Source organism: Thermobia domestica, chromosome 14 (genome assembly GCF_964235325.1).
Source record: "Thermobia domestica chromosome 14, izTheDome1.hap1.1, whole genome shotgun sequence".
Classification (NCBI taxonomy): Eukaryota; Metazoa; Arthropoda; class Insecta; order Zygentoma; family Lepismatidae; genus Thermobia; species Thermobia domestica.
This window is the reverse complement of record NC_137467.1, coordinates 26955128-26978542: the sequence shown is the minus strand read 5'-3', so window position 1 is coordinate 26978542 and position 23415 is coordinate 26955128. Positions and strand designations below refer to the sequence as shown.

Sequence of the window (23415 nt, the reverse complement as noted above, 5' to 3'; positions counted from 1 at the left end):
TTATCGCTAATTGAACCCAGTACCATATATATACCGACAGGACGTACCTTAGTCACAAGGTGACATGAGTGAAACACTAAACTATTCGATTGACACCTGCGGCCTTGTCAACACTAGAGAAAGTTACAAAGTGATTAAGTAAATACGGAACATAGTTCATACAAAGTATAGCGATGTATGAAGTCTCCGTTTCATACGACTTGGATAAAGGATACATCTGAAATAGCAACAAAGAAATATATAATGATTTCTCTGGATAATTTGGATTAGTCCAGAATTCGAACACACACACGCTGGTAAGTCCAACATTTTTTTTAAACTTCTTTCTTCGGATTCCCAATAAAGTTGACTACTGAAAAGCTGAGTTATAGATTCTGTATTAAAACAACACCTTCGCTAGACATGTTCAGTATACACATTGTCTTACATACAGAACAATACATTAGTTATTAATGCATGTCTGAAATAATAGTGCTTCGTATAGAATTTTACTTCATCCAATCGCAATAGCACAAAGATAAAAAATATTGCTAGGGATAATGTTCTTATTACAGAGAAAAAGAATTAAAATGACTTAACATTAACAATCATTTTCTTTAAACAGAGATAATATTTTATTATAATTTATGGAAGAAAGAAATAATTTGTAGTACAGTATCTTTATTAGGGTTATATATTCGTACAAAATAATGTAAGTAAAACTGAGTCTGTCTTCAGAAAGGGCGTACTTTTAGCCACAACCTACACTGCTTCTTTTGACTGTCTTTCAAGCAGAATCCTGGTTTGATGCACGAAATACCTGCAACAAAAATCAGAAAATATTTAAAATGTTATATTCAGTGTGCTTAATTTGGTTGAACTTAACAATACAAAGTATCTTAACATTTTTGAGATTAAATGGACAAAATCTGTTCGGTCAGGTATGGACTTTTGGGTTGCACGTAGAAAAACTATGAAGTGTTTATTGATGCTGAACAACAACTCAAAATGTATTACCATTCAAAAGTAAGTGGGTACCTCAATGGTGTTCGGGCTACCATGGGGTACCTAATGTCTGTATTTTTTAGATATATGAAAATATATGTCTCTAAAATGTAAGGAACTGACATCTGTTTACCGAAAACCTCAACTCGGTAAGCCTTATGGATATCGAGATATGGGAAAATAAAGAGCGACACTACAGAACTGTGGAGTTTGCGTACTAGATGGTGCAGTTTCGGAAACGTAATTACGAGGGCTTACAACAACCTCAAAAGTAGTTTCAATTAAATACACTACACACACGCCCTGATGGGGGTTTTCGGGTACCATGATATTCCCAGAACTCTCATTTCTAAATATTCTAAAATATGTCTTAATAACGTTTTAAAGAACGTTAGAGGTGTGTGTTTACCGAAACCGCAAGTCGGTACGCCTAACAGTTACCGAAATATGTTGAAATAAAAAGCGACACCATAGGTACGTGGAGCTTGCATATTAGACAGTACAATTTAGAAAATTAATTAAAATATGACTATCAAGATATTGTCAAATAAAGGGAGGATCCATATAGTTATGGGGTTTTCGTGTTAGGTGGTAAAATTTCCGAAACCGGTCATGTAAAGTTAATAAGCATCAGTAGCAATTTCATCTTAAAATAATTAGGTATTTCCATGGAGTTTAAGAACATCATGGGGTCTACCAAGATTAAATTTTAAAAGTTTTGTAAAATATATTTTGACATTTGTAAAGAGTATTAGAAATATGTATTTACCTAAAAGTTCCAGCTAGTACATCTAGCAGCTAGAGAGACACCATACAATAAAAGCGTATTAGATCTTGAAATTTCAGAAAACAATTATTGATCCTAACAAAAGTTAAATAAGATGGTACTTATATGGGATAAGTGAGTACCTCACACTCGTCAGTACAATTTCGATCGAAAGATTAATTCAGCTCTAAATTTTCTTTGGACAATTCCAAGCGTTCATCGGGCTCTGAAATAAAGTGAACATTTTTTGTCAATATCTAATATAGCAAGCGAGATATAAGGAATTATGCATTTTATGACGTCGTAAAAATAGAGACCCACATGGATTTGTACTTTTGAGTATTTGCTGTAAGAAGAAGAAATTTCAGAAAACAACCGTATATACCTTAATAGACAATTAAATGGGCGAGGGCACGATGGCTTAGGGGTAGAGTGCTTACCTCTAGTGTATTGGGTTCTTGGTTCGATCCACGGTCAAGTCAGTTTGTAGTGCACATCGTATTCGTGGGTTTTCTCGGGGTACTCTCTTTCCTCCCACCTTTGCATTCCATCAATTCTGTCAACAACATTCACTTGCTTTAATCATAATCTCCCTGAGACTAAAATGCATAATCGTGGGTCGCTACACTGAAATATTTCCTTTTATTTAATTTTAAAATTAAATAGGGAGTTAAGTATGATCGTATCTCTACAGGTTAAGTGAATACTCCAATAGTTTCTGCAAAAAAAGATTAGTTAAATACCCTACCACTAAGCTACTGTGTCCCCGCCCACTGAATTGTCTATTAAGGTATATACAGTAGTTTTCTGAATTTTTTTTCTTATAGGAAAGAGCCAAAAGTACAAATCCGTAAAGATCTCTATTTTTACGTCATAAAATATATAATTCCTTATATCTTGGTTACTATCTTAGATATTGACAGCAAATTTTCATTCTTTTGCACAGCTCGATGAACCCTTGAAATTGCCTGAAGAAAACCTAGGACTGAACTAATCTTTCGATCGAAATTGTACTGAGGTACTCATTTAACCCAGAGAAGTACCATCTTATTTAATTTTGTTGCCACCAATAATTGTTTCCGAAATTTCAAGATCTCGTACGCTTTTATTTCACAGTGTTTCTCCAGATGTTAGATGTACTAGCTGGAAGTTTTGGGTAAACACATATTTCAAATACTGTTTACAAATGTCAGATTATATTTTCAAAAGCTTTTAAAATTTAATTTTGGTAGACTCCATGATGTTCTAACACTCCATGAAGATATCTAATTACTTTAAGATGAAATTGCTACTGGTGTTTATTAACTTTCCATGACCGATTTCGGAAATTTTAGCATCTAACACGAAAACCCCTTAACTGTGTTGGTCCTCCCTTTATTTGACAACATCTTGATAGCCGTTAGTCATATTTTAATTCAATTTCCGAATTGTAGCGTCAAGTATGCAAGCCCCACATACCTATAGTTTATTTTCCCATACCTCGGTATCCATAAGGCTTACCGAGTTGCAGTTTTCAGTATAAAAAAAATCAGTTCTTTACATTTTAGAGACATGTATTTCCATATATCTAAAACGCAGAAATTAAGTACCGCATTGGAACTCCATTGGAGTACTCACTTACTTTTGCATAGCAGGGTAAAAACGCCAGTGGTTCTCACTTTAAGGTTGAAAACATACTATTTTGTCTCTTCTCTGAGCATCGTGAATCTGTCGGAGCTGTACCATAGTTGGAAAGACTCACTGATCCTTCCTATAATGACCATGTAGTTAGAATTAAAAAAGGAGTAGCCGTTGGAGGAAAAACAATATTTTAAAATCCTTGCACCAGTAGTCGTCACCTTAAAATCAAAATGTTCCAGTAGTAGTCAGGATTTTCTACCAGTGTTCGTCACTCAAATAACTTGACATAATTTATTCAAAAACGCACTGTGTATCAGTTTAGCGTTAAGAATACAATATAAAGTAGTAAGCTTAATAACTTTGCATCACTTTTAGCACTCAAGAAATAAAATAAAAACGTTTTTACATACTTTTTAAAGCAATTTCAGAGAGAAAAATGTTAACTGAATTCAAAAGTTAACTGTATATCACTTCCACGTTAAGAGTACAATATTAAATACTATGTTTAATAACTATACGTCACTTTAAACTCTCAAGAATGAAAATAAACGTTTGTACATACATTTTAAAAACAATCTGAGAAACAAAATAAGTTAACTGAATTCAAAATTTAATTATACATCACCTTAAGCTTGAGAATACACTATAAAATACAGAGATTAATAAAAAATGAAATCTTTAAGTTTAACGTCCCACGATTATGCCGGTTAGGCTACAGGAGACGGAGATAATGAGAAATGAGTGAAATGGTGGAATGAAGAAAGTGGGAGGAAACGGGAGAACCCCGAGAAAACCCACGAGCACGGTGTTTGTCCACTACAAGGTCCACACGGCGCGAGTTGGGATCGAACCAGGGACCCCAAACACCGGAGGTTAACACTCTACCACTGAGCCACCGCGCCTCCCTGAGATTAATAATAATGCATTACTGAAGAATGAAAACAAAAATGTTTTAGCTACCTATATTGTATTTACATGTTACCGGTATTTCTCATTAACTTTTTTTTTTGATACCTCATGATCAAGTGTAGGGATGCGCAAGAGAAAAGATTTGAGATTGTCTCCTCTCGAAAAGGTGCCGCGAAAGTTATGTCTCGTCTCGAAAACTGGATCCGTTTCTATTGGAAGAGCTCTAGCTCGTCTCGAATTTCGTAACAAAAATTCTGTCTCGTCTTGTCTCGTGCGCATCCCTAATCAGGTCCATAGCCAAAAACTTCATTTCGGAGGGGGTTCGATAGGGCTTTGGGATATCCGAATTTAGATATAGATAATCGATATTGACAAACTATCGAAACTTGTTCGAAATATCGAAAAATACAGCAATATCGAAATATAAACAATATCAAAAATCGAAAATATAGAAATATGAAAGAGATCAAAAATATGGATATATCGATCAAAAATGGATATATGATCTTGGAATACGATTTGGTGGAATAATGAGGGAGAAAAATAATCATTGATTAAATATTAAATTGAAAAGAAATAAGAGCCTGACGCTCAAATACTTATCTATCCGGCACCCATCTTGATCCCCATAAAATATCATGAAGTGCTTGATTGATTCTAAACCCAATAATAGTAATAGTAATTTAACAACAAACACAGAATATATAATTTACGTACCTTGAAATGTAGAAATTAATGATTGTAATCCCCAGCTTTCCAATAGACGTTTGATTTCTCCAAATGAAGATTCGGATATCTTGTTTCTTCTCAAGCAATAATGGGTTACAATAATCAGTTGCAGTCCAAAGCCAAGTCACTAAGTTAAGCATGAAAATAAAGAATTCATTAGTTAGATGCATACAAAATCCTACGCATATAAATCCGAATCTACTTGTATTAAATTGTAAATTTAAACAAACTAAATTATACTACTTTGGAAAGCGTCTCCAAATATAATGTTTTCATTCTAAAGTGAAGGAATTTTTAAAATCGGATGACCCGTTTGCGCTGTACACTCGCTATGCGTCCAATGTGAAATGAAAATGCAACATTGCCATTTACCTGGACCCACAACGTAAGTGAGTGAAGTAACTGTCTTTTACGCTAACATGTCGATGGCCAGCCCCCGTTTCAAACAGTAACTTCATTCACTTATGTTGTGGGTCCAGGTAAATGACAACGTTGCATTTTCATTTAAAATTGAGTGCATAAAGAGTATACAGCACAAACATCTCGTCCGATTTTTTTTTAAAAGTGTTCACTTTAGATTGAAAACGTCATATTTCGAGATGTTTTTCCTATTACATTTTGTTGTAACTCTGATAATAACAGAGTTATCTTATGTCAGGGAACGTTTGAGACATCCTGTATACATCATAAGAAGTTCCTTTCTAAATTCTACACGGATGTGGTTTCATTGAATGTGAGGTGGGTGATACACATTAGGCCTTTTGGGAGTACGTCACACGGACGACCGTAATTTTGTGTTCAAAATTTTTATGAATTGATGGGATATGTGATACATATGGCCACGGACTAGAATTTTCTCAGTATGTCAAATATGCAATCAGATTTCATGCAGCTTAATTTGGTGAAAAGCTATTGCCAATTGAACGTTACATTTACCTCTTTCTTGCAGATGTTGAACCATGCCGTTAGCACGTGAGGAATGGATCGAAATAATCAAACTGTGGGGCGGGAGGAGTATATGTGCAGTGGTTGCCGATTGCAGTCATCCACAATGTGACTCTGTGTCACATGTTTCAGTGTCACAGTAATTAACTAAATTTGAGAAGACGGGGACATTCGTGAACATACATCGTAGCGGTTCAAACTCGTGGAACCTTTTTCCTTCCCCATTTTGAACCGGTACATGAAAATGCCATTTTCTCCATGTTTGCCTGCGCCGATTTTAAAAATTCCTTCACTAATCGATTTCTCTCGTCGAGTACTACAAGAAACAGTTAAAATCTCGCGGGCCCTTTTTTCTTCCCCATTTTGAACTGATACATGAAAATGCGATTTTCTTCATGCTTGCCTGCGCCGATTGTGACAATTCTTCACTAGTCGATTTCTCTCGTCGAGTACTACAAGAATCAGTTAAAATCTCGCGGTTCTTTTTCATTCCCCATTTTGAACCGGAACATAAAAACGAGATTTTCTCTATGTTTGCCTGCGCCGATTTTGAAAATTCCTTCACTAATCGATTTCTCTCGACGAGTACTACAAGAATCAGTTAAAATCTTGCGGAACCTTTTTCCTTCCCCATTTTGAACCGGTACATGAAAATGCCATTTTCTCCATGTTTGCCTGCGCCGATTTTGAAAATTCCTTCACTAATCGATTTCTCTCGTCGAGTACTACAAGAAACAGTTAAAATCTCGCGGGCCCTTTTTTCTTCCCCATTTTGAACTGATACATGAAAATGCGATTTTCTTCATGCTTGCCTGCGCCGATTTTGACAATTCTTCACTAGTCGATTTCTCTCGTCGAGTACTACAAGAATCAGTTAAAATCTCGCGGTTCTTTTTCATTCCCCATTTTGAACCGGAACATAAAAACGAGATTTTCTCTATGTTTGCCTGCGCCGATTTTGAAAATTCCTTCACTAATCGATTTCTCTCGACGAGTACCAGAAGAATCAGTTAAAATCTCGCGGAACCTTTTTCCTTCCCCATTTTGAACCGGTACATGAAAATGCCATTTTCTCCATGTTTGCCTGCGCCGATTTTGAAAATTCCTTCACTAATCGATTTCTCTCGTCGAGTACTACAAGAAACAGTTAAAATCTCGCGGGCCCTTTTTTCTTCCCCATTTTGAACTGATACATGAAAATGCCATTTTCTTCATGCTTGCCTGCGCCGATTTTGACAATTCTTCACTAGTCAATTTCTCTCGTCGAGTACTACAAGAATCAGTTAAAATCTCGCGGTACTTTTTCATTCCCCATTTTGAACTGGTACATGAAAATGCGATTTTCTCTATGTTTGCCTGCGCCGATTTTGAAAATTCCTTCACTAATCGATTTCTCTCGACGAGTACTACAAGAATCAGTTAAAATCTCGCGGAACCTTTTTCCTTCTCCATTTTGAACCGGTACATGAAAATGCCATTTTCTCCATGTTTGCCTGCGCCGATTTTGAAAATTCCTTCACTAATCGATTTCTCTCGACGAGTACTACAAGAATCAGTTAAAATCTCGCGGGCCCTTTTTTCTTCCCCATTTTGAACTGATACATGAAAATGCGATTTTCTTCATGCTTGCCTGCGCCGATTTTGACAATTCTTCACTAGTCAATTTCTCTCGTCGAGTACTACAAGAATCAGTTAAAATCTCGCGGTACTTTTTCATTCCCCATTTTGAACTGGTACATGAAAATGCGATTTTCTCTATGTTTGCCTGCGCCGATTTTGAAAATTCCTTCACTAATCGATTTCTCTCGACGAGTACTACAAGAATCAGTTAAAATCTCGCGGAACCTTTTTCCTTCTCCATTTTGAACCGGTACATGAAAATGCCATTTTCTCCATGTTTGCCTGCGCCGATTTTGAAAATTCCTTCACTAATCGATTTCTCTCGACGAGTACTACAAGAATCAGTTAAAATCTCGCTGAACCTTTTTCCTTCCCCATTTTGAACCGGTACATGAAAATGTCATTTTCTCCATGTTTGCCTGCGCCGATTTTGAAAATTCCTTCACTAATCGATTTCTCTCGTCGTGTACAAGAATCAATTAAAATCTCGCGGTCGTCTTTTCTTCCCCATTTTGAACCGGTACATGAAAATGCGATTTTCTGCATGTTTACCTGCGCCGATTTTGAAAATTCTTTCAGTAATTTATTTCTGTTGTCGAGTACTATAAGAATCAGTTAAAATCTCGCTGGCCCTTTTTTCTTCCCCAAGCCAATATTTTTGTATATTTTGAATGTATTCAAGTATGGAACAAAAGTATTATATAATTCCCTTAGTAGGTTTCTCAACTTCATATTTTTCAACTTAAATTTTATTTATTTTCATTATTTATTTTCTTGTGACTCAATATTTAATTGCAATCGTTCATTGGGGAGAAGGGTGGCCATTCTCAAATATATAAATATAGTATTCTTAAAATTTATGTGTTCTCGTACTATTAGTTTCTTCCACTAGACCTGGAAATTGAAAAATTAATACCTGGAAAACCTGGAAAATTCAGGGAAATTGAGTTCCATATTTATGTATGAACACTGCTATTTACAATGTTTTTTTCGAATAGGGAGAACTGTACAAAAGGGTGTTTTGGGAATGGTATAACAATAGGTTTCTGGGAGTGTTGTTCGAAATGAAATCTTTAAGTTTTACGTCCCACTATTATGCTGGCTAGGCTAAAGATAACGGGGTGTTGTTCGCAGTGTTGAATTCAGACATTTACACCCGGGGGGGAATGTCAACTGCTCGGGGGAGGGTTATTTTTCTGTATTTTTTCAAGAAAGCAGCATATTTAACAATTCCATTCCATACACATCTTACCTAATATTGAGACTAATTGCTGATAAATATTCAATGAGATTATAATTTTAAGAAAACAATCGTTTGATTTCATCTAAAACATTAAATAAAGACTGGCAAAAATAGTTTACACTAAACTTTAACTGCTATTTACAGTAACTATTTTTATTATTTCCTATATTCAGTAATTACTGTTTGTTACTAATGTAAAAATTTTTAAAAAGATTTAAATTAACTGAAATATTTTTTCTCCTAAAACAAACATACTTAGGAATATCTTAATAAAAAGTTATCATTCTTTCTCACACTTCTGATTCTAAATCAAACATATTAGCCTTGGTTTCTTCACTGCATATACATCAATAGTTTAGTTGACGAAATCTTCAGTAGGATTAGTGCCGTGTCGTGGAAAATCAGCGCTTGGCGCGAGAGTATACGACGGCATCCCCGTATATATGAGTGAGGTCGACAGACCAGCCGCCAAAGGTGGGAAAATTTTAAAAAGTAAACCCTGCTTTTCCTTGATTTTGAGCACTTTTCATTACTTTTTTCCTTTCATTTTATATATGTCCACATGTATTTCATTCCTCTGTTTTTCTTTCCTTCTTTTCTTTTCTTTTTCCCTCCCGAATTTTTCACCCCTTACTTCGGCGCCCGGGGCCGTCGCCCCGCTTGCCCCTCCCCCATGGAACGGCACTGAGCAGGATCTTGGCCACCTTCAATAGCAATCTTTCACTTATATACTATTATCATATTGATAAATTCTATATAAGTCTCTAATCAAGGAGGGATAACTGTTCCTCCCTGATCCCTCTAAATGACGCCCACTGAATCTCACCCTTTAACTGAATTATTTTTAATTAAAGAAAGATGTGTTTACTTTAACAATCGTAAAACACATTTACGTCTGTTACTTCCGATGCGAGAAATGGGATTTAGGCGCCCTATTTAAATAATGTAGGAACTGTATATTTTCAAGAACTGAAGTCTGCTGACATGAGAGATTATATGGAATGATCGAAAGATCTTCCCTATCTTTCCTTTCGTATCTCAACCTGTGCTTGTGCTACCTACTAATATATAATATAGAGTATAGTACCTACTAAAATACAAACCTTTCTTCAACAGTTAACAATTTCATGTTCTGCCAAACTCAGTCATAGCGTTAAGAAATACAAGTTTTATTCACTATTTGGTATTCTATCTTAGATGTTACATGTTAACATTTATATAGAATGGGTCTGCGTCATTTATATGTATATTGAGAGATCGGATTTCGTCTGCACGTACACGGACAGAAAAGCAAATAATTGGGTGAAGTAATTTCTACATTTTGTGACTGAAATTTTGGGAGTTTCTCCGGGGGGAATGAATTTTCTTCGGGGGGGGGGGAGATTCCCCCCCCGGGCTACCCCCTGAATTCAACCCTGGTTGTTCGGTGGGGGTCAATGTTGCCAATTTTGGGTAAAGTCGCTAAATAAGGGGAATTCGACCTCAACGATAGCGTAGGTTGACCATAAAATTTTCAGTTAAAAACGGGACAGGTTCTTGCAACCCTAGACTTTTAGATCTACCTTTGCTCTTATCAGTGCCTTGATATCAGATTTCATCCTCTCTCTCTTTGTTACAGAGCGGGTACTTATGAAAAAGGAAAGACACGTTGAAATTTGTTCAACACACAACCAACTGCTAAAACCTCTGCTGCCTTTCGAGCAGTACTGCGAACTATAGAGTATGTTTAATATAGGGAATTTCAGTTCAATTTTTGCCTCTTTGTTATTATTAATTATTAATACTTTTAAAAGGAGTAAAGATACTGGGTTTGTTATTTACTTCTTTCATTTACATAGAACGGGACGAATACTACTTTTTCCATCTACTGACGGGACGGCCGGGACACGCCACTAAAACGGGACTGTCCCGGTCAAAACGGGACGTATGGTCGCCCTACGATAGCGACAAAAAATATTTTTTTCCGATTGGAGACTTTTTTGGGTGATTTTTAAATGACGATTTACCTACTTACACATTTAGCGACTTTTTGCTCCAAACAAAATGTTCATCTGTAGAGAAGCATTATTAGTTCAAAACAGTTTTTACGTTCTTTTTTTCTGTTTGTTTGTTTTAATCAGCGCAACTGATGAAGAGTTTGGAAATACAGCATACTCACTGCCCCACAATCCTGCATTGTTATGTTACCCTTGCCCTCTAACGAAGAACAACTACAAACTTGATGTCCTTTAGTTCGCAGAGTTTCCGTTGAGAAACACACGTAATACATCATTACCGATAGCAACAAGATTAGCTATAGATTGCGTGAATAAAGGCGAAGAAGATGTTTGTTATATTTGTCCTTTGGGGTCTTTTAATTATTCTGCACTTTTTCTTTTACAAAAAAATTGCTTAACGTAAGTACTGTAGTGTTAATTATTTCGGAACTATTTTGACCACAATATGAACAAAAGTACCCGAAACAACCTGAAATGATCCCTGAATTAAAGGATTGGTTGCGCCCTATTTACAAAGATGTGAGTAGAACCAGCGGCGCAAATCTGTCTTCAACATTGGGGGGGGGGGGGTAAGACCGTTACCATACTTTTTTTGGCGATGTCCAAAATACTTATGAAGTTGAAAAACAATGTTGTGGAGGATCAGAGTTGTCTTCAGCGTTGGGAGGCTGCAGATTTGAGGCTTATTCTGGGGGACATCTATTTTATCTCACGTTCCTTTGTAGCAATCGGACAAAAATAATCAAATTTCTCCCAAAAAACACATTTCAAATCGGATTATTGGGGAGAAGTCCCCCTCAGTTCCAAGATTGGAGGGGACATGTATCCGTCATCCCCCCCCCCCACGGATTTGCGCCAGTGAGTAGAACATATTGTTTAGTTTACATCTACAACTTTAAAACAATGCTTATAGACAATGAATTTCTCTATTATTTTTTATAGCGACTTTTCACCCAAAATTGGAGTCGTCATATCCCGTTTCGCAAACTTATTGCCAACATTTTGGAAACTGGTTGCGAAGAGAGCTACAATGGATGAGTCGAGTTATTTCGTCGCTTCCGCTGTGAACCTAAGTACAAGATTCCAAAGAGATTAAGAAAAAATGAAATGAAACCTTTGAGTTTTACGTCCCACAGTTATGCCGGTTAGGCTAAAGGAGACGCTGATGATAAGCAATGAATGAAATGGTGGAATGAAGAAAGTGGAAGGAAACGGGAGAACCCCGAGGAAACCCACGCACAAGGTGTTTGTCCATCACAAAGTTCATTTGACGGGGGCTGGGATCGAACCCGGGACCCCAAGTACCGGAGGTGAACGCTCTACCACTGAGCCACCGCAGCTCTTAAGAGATTAAGAGTCACAAACATAGTCACTTTCAATTTTGTAATATATATAGGTCTATATATTGCATCACTGACTAATAACTAAAATCCTTGGATTGTATATATAAAAGTCGCCCCCTGCCCGTAAAAAGCTTCATTCGAACTCGGAATCGAACAATTGCATCTGTAAAACAGTGCTGATTTGATTTTAACGTTCCTTTCAGCAGCAAGGCTGTATGAGACGTGGACCTACAGATTAACGTGGAATCCGAACCACATAAGCTCCGGCCGGGAATCGAAAAAATGAAATGAAATCTTTGAGTTTTATGTCCTACGGTTATGCCGGTTAGGCTAATGGAGACGGTGATGAGTAATGAATTAAATAGTGGAATGAAGAAAGTGGGAGGAAACGGGAGAACCCCGAGAAAACCCACGCACACGGTGTTTGTCCACCACAAGGTTCACTTGGCGGGGCTGGGATCGAACCCGGGACCCCAAGCACCAGAGGTGAACCTTCTACCACTGAGCCACCGCGGCACCCGGCCGGGAATCGAACCCGGGTGTCCCACGCCAAAGGCGTGTTCACTAACCACTTAGCCACGAGGGAGCTCTTCTATAAGGCAGTGTAAGCAAACAAAAAAACGCACACTGGATATTTGCGCAACTGAGGATCAAAACATTCTCAATGGAGTATGAGAAATAGTTAACGCCAATCAAAGTGTGCTTTTGCTTATTTATTACTTCGTTAATACTTAATTCCTTCTAGAAATAGTGAAACTATACTATGAAGAAACACTAATAAACTAATAACAATTACGTTGTATTTCTTACCACACCACGACCATTTTTACCACCCATAGAATTTGAACCTAGTACTATACTGCATTAGTCACGCCGTAACGAAAGATGAACACCTGGCACTCGTAGCTGTTGAAGCTGTTTTGTAGCTACCTGTATATCACGCGGCCTGCGTTGGTACTCCTCAACATAAATACCTCACAGCCCAAAGCCAGGAAACATCACAGACAGAAGACAGGGGCACAAGCAGTGCCTGACACTTCACGAACTCTAAACCCGCCAAGACTCAACTCAACATGACCTTCAATTACGTTCTAGAAACCAAACCAATGCTAAGGCACAAACTTACCAACTTCCTATATGAAAACACAAGAACAAAAATCTAACTTTTTTGGTTCCAAAGTGATGACATAACAATAATACTAAAAAGGTTTTAATTTTCAGTAACCCAAACATTAATTAACTAGGGAACATAACAAAGCAAAAATAAATAAAAATAAAAATAAATTAAATTAAAAAATAAAAATCTGACAAGTAAACTCTCCCTGACTACTTTTTTTTTTTAAAAAATTTCAGTGAGGCTGTAAAATATGTCAGTATCTTCGTAAAATATATATATTTCAATGTAAACAAGTTCTTTAAACAAAAGAAAGCTTTGTAGTAGAGCGCTTACCTCTGACGCGTTAGGTCCCTGGTTCGATTCCTGCTCCCGACAAATAGCCTTTTGGTGAACACTGTAGGTGTGGTTATTCTTAAGACTTTCCAGTTTCCTTACATTTTCTTGATTCCACCATTATCATGTATCTCATTGTCACCTTCTCTCTTACATTGATGTACAATCATGGGGCGTTAAACTAAAAGCAAAAAAAAAAAAAAAAAAAAAATTTTGCAAATATCCTAGTAAAAATGAGTTTTCTAGACTACACAAGTGGCCCCGCGTAGGGTAGTCGCTAGCGCTCTCGCCTTCGGTGCGAACTGTTCCGGGTTCGATCCCGGGGGAGAACTCGGTCGAAAAAGTATCAAAAGATTTTAAGTCCAGCCATCCTGAATGAGGTTTCCTTGGGTTTTCCTCATTCACAGCAGGCAAATGCCGGAGTGGTACCTAACATATAGGTCCCAGGCCGTTTTCTTCCTTCCCCAATCCTTTCTTCCCTTCCTTTCCCCGGATAGTGTACTCGCCGAGGAAAGTCATCCCTCATATGGGGTAACAAGGCCATTGATGCCGAAAGCCCAGAAATCTAAATCCTAAATCTTCACTACACAAGGAAATTTCCGCGCTGAAAACGGTTTATTAGCAATTATGTTAAGCAGTCCTGTAGTAAATCTGCACCAAGTAATAAATCGTCACATATAAAATGGAATGAATAAACACATAACATTCATTTTGCTACCTTGAAACATAATATGTTTCAAAACATTAATATTCAAAGTTTTTTCAAAATTCAGATTCACCCATTCCATTCTCCTCAATCATTTACGAGTTACAATAGTAAGAATTGTAGTCATAAACTACATTACTTACTTAGTACTATATTAAAGCAAGTTACACTAAAAGAATATATAATTAATGGAATATTTAACTAAAGTAATAGTTAACTATTGTACTTACCCAGGCTTTTGTTTCCTTCCTCTCTTCTGTTCCGTTTGTAAACAACCTCGTTTCGCAAGCAAAAGACGGTAGTTCAATGACGTCAGCCATGGCGAAAGAAAGAGGTGTCTATAGGCGGCCTGGATCTCACACACAGATGGACGTATTTAACATATAGCTGAAGTATTTAACATACGTATACGTATGTAAAATACGGAAAATTGTTAGATGTCAGACATCCTGCAGCGACATGATGTAACATCTAAGCGGGTAAAAGGCAGTACCTCTGTAGTATATGGATAAAGTACGCTCCGTACAGTTTTCCTTAGTAAACATAACGAATCCTTGTATTTGTACAATATACCGCTGTCCGGATAATGGATTTTTCTCAGTGTACGCCTTAAATGGGATACAGTATTGCATACGAAATACTCCCCAGACATTGGACCCTCCGATTATCACCTGTTCCATTCTTTGGACAATCACCTTAGAGGACGCAAGTTCAATTCCCTAGTAGAGGTACAAAATGTACTTGATACATTCTTCACTTCACGGCGCACCAAGTTCTACCGCGATGAAATGCATGGCTTTCCAGAACGTTTGCAGAATGTCGTCGATGCTGATGAAGACTATTCTTGATCTTCTAGGTATGTGTTAGGTGACATATGGAAGTTCGAAAGGCAATGGGTGAAAAAGCGTCAGAACTTTCTTGGTTACCTTTATAGTACTGTGGCCATCATCTTGGGATGATGAAGGATTGCTCAAAAATGTTTTCTAATATCTTTTAGCGCTTTTGCTCCGTGGAAATCAGTACTGAAAGCGGAAAGCGGAAGTACTCGTAAAATCGAAGTAACCGATTTTGGTGTTGCGTGTGCTGGTCGTATGATCTCTTGAGATTCTGAATCGATTGCAGTAAATCATTTGCACTTTTCTAGTACCGTTTTTTTCCTACTATTTCGATGAACATTAAAACAGGAAATGGTTGATATATACAGTATCTACCAACAGGCCGGTAGCTTAGGGGGCCCCGATCCAAACCACATTATAGTTCATCACCATATTGTAGTTCATTAGCAAGCCTGCCGTGAAAATTTAAGGGGGCGCCCCCCTAGACCCCCCTTGGATACGGGCCTGTCTACCACTTCCTGTATTAACTAAAAGATAACATAGAAGGCGGGACGTATTCCTGGGATATTGAATCGATTACAAAAAACCGTTTCTGGATATCTTTTAATATTTTTTGTTTTATGGAAAGCAATTTACTACTAGTAATAACTAGTTAATTTTAACCGTTTCCAGTTTCAGTAAGTGTGGAGGTTTGTGATGAAATCTCTTGATTCGCTGAATCAATTGCAGATATATCTTTGTTGCTATAAATTAGCATTAATTCTAAGGAGGAAGTTAAGATAAACGTTCAAAGCAGTAAAAGTTAATTTGAACACTTCATGTTCGCATAGAGACTTAACATAGGAGACGAAACCTATTTAAACAGCATTGAAATTTTTGTTGTTCATCTCAAGAACCACAGAAACTACAAATCTGACACAAATATCAAGTTATATCGATCATTTTTGTATGACGCCACTCCTTTTAGGTGAACAAAGAGAACTTACCCTAACTTTGGGGTTGAACTTGGACTTAAAAGGCATTAGAACTGTCACCAATCATCTCATGGACCCTGAAAACTATGGATTCGACATTAATATCGATCGTTTTTGATCATTTTATGTTTCTCTCTCTCTCTCTCTCTCTTCCTGTCTGTCTGTCTCTCACTCTCCATTAGTAACCACGACGATACTGTTTTCCAGACTGTAATATTTAAACTAAGTTTGGATATAATTACTCAAAGCTTTCTAGAGTTATGCTGAACCACACACACCCTTACAATCAATTTTTATATATGTCGAATGTCGAAAAGATATTTAAAAATAGCAATAAAATGATAGCAGAAGAAATTTATTGTGATTTATTTGATATCAAGTACATTCAACAGCTATTTTTTGACGTAGTCACCATGAACCTCCAGACATTTTTGGCATCGTGGTACCAGCTGTCAGTTATCCTGCCTGTAAATATCTGTCTCCTGAGAATATACAAAGAACGTTCAAAAGTTTTGCACAGTGGTGTCTAATTTTCTGGGTCTCATGATGACCTTTACTGAAGAGTAGAAACTGTTTTCATGGCGTCATTAACCAGGATGATACATGTTTTTTTTTGTGCGAATCTAAGAGCAAAATACATCTGAAGGCCCACCTGCGCGATAAAGCATTTGATAGTGAGAAAGACTTTATTTCCTGTGTCAAGCGATGGTGTTAAAGTCAATCTCCAGAATTTTACCAGAGTGCATTTACATCATGAAAAGAACGTTGAAGCAGATGCGTCAAAGCTGATGGAGGCTCCATTGAGTAGGTTCAGCGTATAGCTAAGTGTTCAAAGTATGTTCAAAAAAATTTCATTCTCCTCCTGCGAAAAATAAAAAAATAGAGAACACTGTGCAAAACTTTTTGAACACCCTACGTAACATCTATTTTGATCTAAGTTCATTATATTATAATGTCTCAAACTAACTAAAGCGTTGTTTACTCACTAAATGTTTCAATGATAACACACAAAATAGAATGCCTTTAAACATGTATTTTCCGAAGTTTTTTTTTTAATATTTACCTTTCTATTTTTACAAAATTCCTTGTCTATAATTGAGAATACGTCCATTTTTAATGGCTTCTCCGTGTATTATATGCGACCTGTATATAAAAACATGTTTACATATGTATGGCCACAAAACTTCATAACATAGATGTTTAGATCTGGCCGTACAAGAAAATGATATCATACGATACGAACTATTTTCCATATCAATCTATACTTATTAATGTTATCATTATAAAAGTGCTACCAGTCGTAAAATTCCCTGAGAGTGCTAGTGGTGTACGTAAGGTGGCCTTAACCAAGACATTAAGCAAAGCAAAAATAAACATTTACCGGATTCATATATGTGTACATTCACTTGAAGTTATATGAACTTGGGAGCTTAAACCCATTCTTGATTAACTTCTGCGTTCACTACTAAGTTATGCACGTTTCGTTCATAGATCAACCAGGTTAACGAAACAAAAATAAACGAGTTTCCTTTTCTTTCCTAACCTAGTTTGAGAGCTAAATGGTTTCAACATTCGTTTTGGTAATGGTCAGGCCAATAGTCTGAATACTAACTAGGGATGATTCCATTCCGGGACCAGGTACCTGCGAAAAACATATATATCGTCTGAAAACTCTTGCCAAGAGAAGTATGAAACCGTTTTCAAATGACGGGAAAACCCGTAACCTGACCCTATAAGGAGTCACTTTGTTGGTGTTTGTGACCCTATGTATTGCATATTCGACAGAAGTAAAAATGAATGTTGCGATGCATCACGCGTAAGCACCTGCGCCCATCATGTTTCTTTTTGGCTCATTGCTAGAACGTAACTTGGGCAAGAGTTTATAATATCGCTTTGCACCCAGACGTACCTATTTGGTCAGTGTTGCCAACCAATTAGAAATATAATGTAGCAGATGGTTTCTGTACTACTGGATGTATATCCATGAAACGTGGCATAAACATAATTCCTCACTAGAAAAAATATATGTGGATGTATTCCTGCTCCAAGAACACATGTTTGTTAGTGTTTCCGACTAGTGTTTCCTGTTAGTTATTGTTAGTGTGAAAAAATGAGAAGATGTAAAGCAAGTTTAGTACGATGAGACGTTTATGCAGCAAGATTGGCAGAAACATCATCCGAAATATCATTCATACCATTAGACAATATAAAAATAACACGAAGCTAGCATATTACTATTTGAAGAACTTCAATTTTGAAAACGTTAGCAATACTGACAGAAAGGGTACTTGGAGAATGGTAAGAACCACGGAATGTTTGCTGTTGTGTCGAATAATGTTTATGCCAAGTTTTGTCTCTATGCATGCAATGATCAGGCAACATTTCGAGAAAATATATTTTAGAATGGTTGGCGACAATGCTAAATGGGGGTGCTTGTGCACACTCACACTATGTTTTCCATTGTACAATGCAGCTTCTGTCACATTTGTTCTATATTCGTTCAAAGCACGCACTCCATTTGCAACATTGTGATATTTACATTTGGTTGGTAACACTGACAACCTAGAATGGTTAGAAAAAAGGTCATACTCAACGTATTTTTGCTATAATGTCATTTGATGTTTCTGCCAATCTTGGTAGTGGTTGGTGCATAAACGCCTCATCGTACGAAACCTGCTTTATATCTTCTCATTTTTATGGTTGGTTGGCAACATTGACAAACAGGGGTCCTTGAAGCAAGAATAAGTCCACAGTATATTTTTTCTAGTGAGGAATGATGTTTATGCCACGTTTCATGGATATACATCCAGTGGTACAGAAACCATCTGCTAAATTGTATTTACTATTGGTTGGCAACAGTGTTGTAAAAAACGGTTTTTTCTGTGAAGTTCTTTTTCAATAAAAAACATCGTTCTTTTTCATGTTTTTTTTCAAATCTCTGTTTTTTTTCTGGCAACTATTATTTATTGATTTATGTTGCAGATTATTGAAATAATCAACAGAACTTGAGTCGAAGCCCTCGTAACTTACAAATCGCTTGTTTCGTTGTATCTATACGAGCAAAATTGTATAATTATTCCTTACGGACCAAGGACATTTTTGGCTTTTCCCTAAATTTTCAGTTAGTGACTTACTGCTTAAAAACCATCCATTGGATTGATATTGTTAATGCCTTGCTTTTTAGAAAATGGACGTGGCTATTTTTTTGTTGTAAGTTGCACTGCAGTGTTTCCAACGGGTAGGAAATTATTGAGGGAAATGTAAGGCTGAAGATTTACAAAACATTCCCTAACCGAATTTCAATTTTTTTTCTGTCTAGCACCACTGCTGCTATATGGGTTCAAGTCACTTAAAAATTTTTTGGTGTGTTGACAAGGTACAGTGAAATCCTGAAGTCGCTGGCTTCCATTCAAACAGGGAAAGAAAAAATTATCTGTCATCATACATGAAATTTTGACACTTTTTACGCCTCAGAAGCAAAAATCAACAGATATACCGGGGCTACAGCTTCTCTAATTATCATATTGAAACTTTATATGGTGCGTTCTGTAGGCCAAAGAGGAAGCTTTCAGGTAGTGGTACGTTTGTTTCAATGTAGCCAGCAAGACGGAAATAATAGGGGAGAAAGGTAAATTTTCCGAAATTTTCACCTAAAATCGAGAATTAATTATTTGGCTGGAAACACTGTCATCAGACAGACGAAGACTATCTGAAAATAAATCTTAGTACTCCAAGAATATATCATACAAGTATCATGCCGATATCTAATAAAGTAAGCATGTCAATAAGAAATATAACATTGTACCTTAAAACAACAGTTATCTTTATGGAAATTTCATAAATCAAGTTCAATTGCGCCCTGATAAGGATTCATCATATAAATCAGATTCTATGCACAGATTTCTGCAAGGGACGAAGACAGCCATCGGCGAGACAAAAGGGGAAGTCATCATATGATAGCCCTATAGATTTCTGAGTTTGGTCTTCTGAAGACACCACTTTCCTCCAATATTGTATCTACTTTCTGCGGTTTGTTGAAATACATACAAAATATGTGTATGCATCTGGAAAGCGGAAATGGAAGAGGAGCTCCCTTAGTGTATTTATAAGGAGCTTCTTTAATGGAAGTTAAGGTGCAGGTCCATTGATAATTCACATGGTAGTCACACTAAGTTCAACAGATAGTGACACGAAAGCTATTTTTAAGGTAATTTCCAGTTTAAATTTGAAAATTCATTCCCAACTTAACTTTCTGTAGGTGTACACCTTGCAATTTATTGTTTTTATTTCAGCTATAGTTAAAAACATGTATAGTTTGCATTGCCTGTATAGCTCTATACAAAAGAGTAGACATATACAATGTAAAAGCAATTGCAGTTAATACACGTAGACATAAAATAAGAAAAGAGCATATCAATGCTTTAAAGATTGAAAGTTTGTCATCAACAATTATGCGTGTTCTGCTTCTTGAAAGTAAATGTACTTGAAAAATATTCTATTGTTTATAAAAATGAAGCAAACGTTTTTCTTGTAAATCCAAATTATTTTATTTTATTATTACAAACAGTTTGGATTAATACACTTTAACTAAACTAAACAAAGAAATATGTTTATTTACTAAACGAAAGTTCATTTGGGTTGTTTGTCAATTAAACAAATGATTCGCTAGAAAAGAAACAACAAGAAAGTTAAGACCAAAATAAGAGATCACCTGATGGAACAGATGGAGAAATTCTGTTGCTTAAAGAGTAAAATTAGAAGTGCAGTGCGAGATATAAAATCCAGACAACTACAGACATTCGAAGAAAACTAACTGGAAATATCCGCAAAGAACTCAAAGAAAATGCTGAGAGAAGCATATTATACAACTCTGAGGCGTTGTATGGATATGAGGCAGGGTAAAGAAAAAGAAAAACGGAAAATGTAAATCATAGAAATGTGCTGCTATAGAAAGAATAATATTGTAAATTAGATGTCGACAAGGTATCAAACAAGAGTAATGTAAATGGTAGAAGGAAAATACGAAAGGTAATTTCAAAAATTATAGATATGATTTTCGAACGAATCATGAGTCAGGAGAATTGTGTTACTAACTGTGCATGGAATAACAGAAGAATACCTAAAGGAAAGCCAAGAATGAAATATACGGACTAAATAATATAGAATGTAGGAAAGAAATAGTACCTGGAAATAAAAAGAGTGTTGCTGAAGGCAGGATGTAATGGAAAATTGTTAAGCCAATAGATAGACTTTTTACCTGAGAAGTGGAAACCCCAACTATTTGATAGATACGTGCCCCTCCCTGGAATACATACTAGCGCGTGTACTTTTGATGCACGTATTCCCGGGTTCAATTTCTGAGAAAAGAGCACAAAAATTATCACAGTCACTCACCTCCATGAATTATTTGTTTGTTTTAGAAAGAAGGGCATACCGCGGAATCTTAAACTAAAGAAATCGTTTTTTGTTATTGTTGATTGATAGAATGTAAACTAAAGTTGCACCCCTTTCTGGACATGTCAGGGGGTTCAATGGTTAGTGTAGAGAGTTAAGAGTTGACGTGACTTATTCAATATTTGAACCGGTTGCCCCAGGTACCTATTTTGAAAAGGATGGACAAACCTCAGAGCCACATTCAAAAATAGAGTGAAGCGAGAAACTTTTCTTGCTTCCAGAGTAGATCGATTCCGAGGCACCCATATTGAAGAAAGACGTCTTACCGATTAGGCTTATCGAATTTAGTTGATAGAAAGGAGTATTTTTGCACTTTGCTGAAAAATTGGCATTTCTTCTTGAAGTCAGCAAGTTTCCAAATTCTGTATATACATAGATGCATATAATAAATTATTCGGAATATACTCCTGGGTGTATAAATTCATCGTGTTTGAGGTAGAAATACAATATTAACTAATGTAATTTTCAAATGGTGTTTCCAGTGTTCAATATCCATTGGTTGACTAAGGGGAGCCAGGAAAAACCGATATCCCTGGCAATGACTTGGACGCCAGCACTGGTAGGCCTGCCAGAGGCCACATTTCAGCCACTCCTACATCTGAAGGGCATTATCTTGTCCCCACCGTGGAAAGTTTTATGTGAATGCAAGAGGGTCAGCCATTTATATAGACAAAAGCGTCCGATCTTAAATGTAGAGGAGATTGTAGTAATATCAACAATATTAGCTTTTTTGATTGTAGAGCCACAAATGTTAGCATCACGAACAGCAACGGTAGCACGCAGGATTTAACATTATCTAACTTTGGCAACCTATTGACATCATTAAGATCTTCTACACACATCCTAAGACGTGTACATCGTGGTGCTCGAACTGAGGTTGCTGATCCACTCTTGGAAGTTGTTACAAGTAGTTATTTCAAATAAAAACAAAGAACGTATCAAAATGTTCATATTTCCATTCGTAGCGCTAACTTCCCAAACAGTCCGAAAATATTAAAAAATCTTACCTCATGGGTAAAACAAAGAGTTTAATTGCGAAGTTAAATATTCTATCATTTTTTTCCATCTGGAATCGCAGGAGGTCCAGATGTTCTTCGCTCTTCGATTCTCAAAGATCTGTTATCTTGTCAAATATTTGAATCGAGGGAAAAGCTCCTAAATCACTTTGCGACATGTTCAATCTAATTATTTTGAGAAGGGTACAATTGGAAGTTCGCCCGTTGTTTTTCAAAACCAAACTTACTCCTCCTTAAAAGAAATGTGGTGGAATCAGACATATCGCCATAGTAAATCTTTGGCACATAATATCAGCCAAAGAGCCTGTTAAGAACTTTTTGTCTCCCCATTAACTTGGAGTTTGTATTCCCACTGGAGCTGAGGCAGCAGTTCATGCAACCAGGGCATATTTTTCGTCCACACATAATACTCCTAAGGCTAACGTAAAGCTGAATTTTCGCAAAGCTTTTAATGGGCTTCGCTGGGACTCCATGCTTACTGCAGTGTTGAAGTATTTTTCCGCAATATACCCTATGTTCACCAGTGTTCTTTTCAACAACCCAGAAATTATTTCTTAAGCTGAGACACCATTTCATCCCAGAGAGGGGTACAACAAAGTGATCCCCTGGGAACAGCACTTTTTGATATATCTATACACTCTTTAGTAAATTCAATTCACACTGAATTAAACATCTGGTATTTAGATGATGCGACTATTGTGGACAAACTTGAAGCAGCAATTTCAACGTTAACACATATAAATGAGAAGGCATCTGCACTTAACCTACATTAGATTTTTTTTAATGCAAGTTTTTTTTCTTTGATCAGATGAAGCTACGTTCG

General features: G+C 36.6%; 1 long non-coding RNA gene across 1 annotated transcript; it reads right to left on the bottom strand.

Moving 5' to 3' along the window:
* Positions 1–666: 666 nt before the first annotated feature.
* LOC145670582 (uncharacterized) lies at positions 667–13779 on the bottom strand. The gene is made up of 3 exons (XR_014128347.1): positions 13607–13779; positions 4997–5135; positions 667–799 (listed from the first exon to the last, which is right to left on the bottom strand). It is a non-coding gene; the product is annotated as an uncharacterized LOC145670582 (long non-coding RNA).
* Between the last annotated feature and the right edge of the window lie 9636 nt (positions 13780–23415).